Below are 3,688 nucleotides of genomic sequence, written 5' to 3'. Positions count from 1 at the left end.
GGGAAAGAAGTCAAGTGGGAGAGGGAGATGAGTATCTAGTGGGGTATCTATGAGGCTGGAGCGCAATGAGCGATTGGAGGAATGACGATGGCATGAACACAGAAGACTTGAACTGAGGGTGTTTGGTGACTTGAATCAGGAAGGGAGTTTAAGTGGGAGGGAATCAGACTAGAAAAGAGATTAGGATAGCAGTCTGGGGGAAGGTGGTGAATGGAGAGCAATTAACAAATATACAGCAAGCAGAGTGAGTGCCAAAGTTTTACAGTGTCTACTTGTGACCAGGTTGATGTGTGCAGCTTGCTTTAAAGTGTGGTCTGGAGTTAGAACTTTCAGCATCTCTTTGGGTGCTCTGTAGGAAAGGAAAATGTTGCCCTCTTTTCAAAGTCCTCCCTTATTCAAGTGAGCTGAGGATTTGTATGTGAGTGAATAAAGCTGAATAGCAATTTGGACAGGTGGAAGAATTGTAGATATGCCAGGATTGAAGTAAAGAATCATTTGGAGTATGGGCCTCCTTTTCCTTCTTTGTTGACTCATCAGAGTGAACAAAAAAGTGTGTCAGGTCACAGTGCTGGAGTAGTAGGTTTCAACTGTCTAGGACACCTGTCCTTGTCTAATAGAAGTTGTAACACTTCTACTTGTTATGGATGCTGTTCTCCCCACCTGACCATACTAGTATGTTGGTGGATGTGATAGGACATGATGAGGAGTTCTGGACACCTGGACATGTTACATTCAGATACTTCATGTCTTCTGAAACCTAGAGGTAGGTCAGGAATGTTGTTCTATTGCTGTAGAACACATGGCCTTGCTCCAAACCCTAGGAGTCTGCATGTAATTTTCATATGTCCTACCAGAGGCTTCAAAAATCATTTTTCTTCCTTCTAACATGGATTAGATGGAGGTACAAGTACAGTATCTTAACCTTTATTCCGGAAGGTATGTCCAGCATGGCCCAGACTATTGGAGCCATATAAGCCTTATAGATGTAGCAGATCCCTGAATGGACACAAATGTGGATGTCCCTATGTTACTGGTGAGATGACAAGACCTTGATTCTTGTTTTCTTGAAGGAAAGATTTCAATCAGGAAGGGCATCGAAGAAGCAACAGGAGGGTCTAGGCTGGGATGCTTTAGCTCACTGGAAAGTCAGAGAAAAGAGGGCCTTTGAAACATGTTCAGGGGGTTAGCATGGGAGGAGCTGCTGCCTATTGCTCCTTCCCCTGTGTTGCAAGTCTCCTGGTGTCCCTTGTAGTTTAGAATATACATGCATGTGGAAAGGCATGCATGGGCATGCTCTCTTGTGGGAGAGCACACCCTGGGTCCTTTCTGTTGAGGGTAGGTACTATCTCTCTCTTGCGGGTGAAAATCCTAGGGGAGATCTCAGGCAAGGGTCTCAATAGAATATTTATCAGCTTTCTAGGTCTTCTCATTCAGGATTATGGTCTCCACTGATTGGTTGGAGACAGGGCAGGGGGTCAATGCAGCTGGTCCTGGGGCAGCCATGGTGTCACTTGTCTGATTTTGCTGCTTTTCTGGTTTGTGGAGCTAAAATACAACTTAAAGACCAGGAGATCTAAATTGCAGGACTACCAATGGAAAGGTCAAGGATCCAAACTGCATGACCGGTGATATGCTAAGGGAGGAGAGGTTACCCTGGGCTGAGGTTCTTGTTTTCCCCCTTGCTAGGTACCTGTTGCTTTCTGCCGTGATGATATTTTGTATTTGGCCTATCATCCTTGCTGTACTCATGTTTGTCTCAGAAGTTCACAACCTGTGGGTCGCGAACAATGACAATACATCCTGCATATCAGATATTTGCATTACTATTCGTAGCAGTAGCAAAATTAGTTATGAAGTAAAATAATAATTTTAATAATAAAAGCAACGAAAATAATTTTATGGTCCGGGGTCACCACAACATGAGGAACTGTATTAAAGGGTTGCAGCATTAGGAAGGTTGAGAACCACTGACTGCCTATTACACCTACAGCTCAAGCAGCTCTCACACTTTGCTTAAATTGCTGATCACTAGAGCTGTTTGTGAGAGTGGCATCATTCTTTTATGAAAAAAAAAATCTTTATTATTTTGAGTATTACAGATGTCCCCTATATTTTCCCCCACTGACCCACTCCATCCGATTCCTGCCCCACCCCAGGCCTTCACCACCCTATTATCTATGTCCATAGGTAATACATATCTATATCTATATCTATATCTATATCTATATCTATATCTATATCTATATCTATATCTATATCTATATCTATACCTATATCTATATCTATATATCTAAAGAGGTAATAAGCAAATTAAGCCAGGACACCATAATGGGTCACAACCATGAAATCCTGAGCAGAGTTGGAGAGAGAAACAGGGGGCCGGCTGGAGCCATCAGGGCTGATACGCAGTTCCTGAGTTGAAATGGCAGGCCTGCGCACAGCCTCCCTGACTGACCCATTGCAGGCCAGGAGATGAAAAGGTGGGCCGTCTGCAGCCTCCCTGGGCAATCAGAGGCCCCGAGAGGAAAGGGTGGGCCTGCCTGAAGCCTCCTTGGCAGATTGCAGGCCCTGAGAGGAAAGGGCGGGCCTGCCACAGCCTGCCTGGCCAGATTGCAGGCCCTGAGAGGAATGGGCCGGCTTGCCTGTAGCCTCCCTGGGCAATCACTGGCTTTGAGAGGGAAGGGCGGGCCTGCCCACAGCCTCTCTGGCCAATCACAGGCCCTGAGAGGAAAGGGCGGGTTGCCCGCAGCCTCCCTGGCAGATTGCAGGCCCTGAGAGAAAGGGCGGGCCTGCCTGCAGCCTCCCTGGCCAATTACAAGCCCTGAGAGAAAGGGTGGGCCTGCCCACAGCCTGCCTGGCCAGATTGCAGGCCCTGAGAGGAAAGGGCGGGCTTGCCTGTAGCCTCCCTGGGCAATCACTGGCTCTGAGAGGGAAGGGCGGGCCTTCCCAGAGCCTCCCACGCCAATTGCAGGCCCTGAGAGGAAAGGGCGGCCTGCCCACATCCTGCCTGGCCAGATTGCAGGCCCTGAGAGGAAAGAGAAGGCCTGCCCACAGCCTCCCTGGCCAATCACAGGCCCTGAGTAAAACACTGCCAGCAAGCCCTTTCAGTATAATTGGGGCATTATAGGACCACAGAATGATCATTTCCTTTTCTATGAAACGCATAACTCTGATACACTATTTATAATTAAGTAAGTTCCATATATTTTGACATTGTACAGCCCTGGAAAGTTACATCTGATGATCAGCTAAGTGAGAAGATGAAGAGAATTTTTAGGCTTTTAAAGGTGTAACTAATTTCTGTCTAGAAGACCAACCAATTCCAAAAGTGATGGTTTTATTGTTCTATAGGACATTAGCCAGATTGTATCTAATTCAGCAGTTTTACTTCAGCTTTCATCTTTGGCAATTTCCTTTGAACAGCCTTGTCATCCTGCCAGTCCCTTCACTGAGTTAAACAGAACTTTTGCATCTGCTATTATGTATTTGAATAAGAAGTATGTATTTCACACATGCAAAATTTTGTTTTGACACAGTAAAACAAAAGATCATTTGATTCTTCCCTGGAACACAGAAAAGCACAAACTTGAATCATTGGTGTGGCTTCGGCTAATTTTCCAAATATTGTTAATGAAAGGCATTTGGGAGGAGGAGTCTGGTCCCTGGGCTCTGAGATCCCTCCCCCACC

Source organism: Myotis davidii, unplaced genomic scaffold, assembly GCF_000327345.1.
Source record: "Myotis davidii unplaced genomic scaffold, ASM32734v1 scaffold3770, whole genome shotgun sequence".
NCBI classification, from domain to species: Eukaryota; Metazoa; Chordata; class Mammalia; order Chiroptera; family Vespertilionidae; genus Myotis; species Myotis davidii.
The sequence above is the reverse complement of the archived record's forward strand: the minus strand, read 5'-3'. Positions refer to the sequence as shown.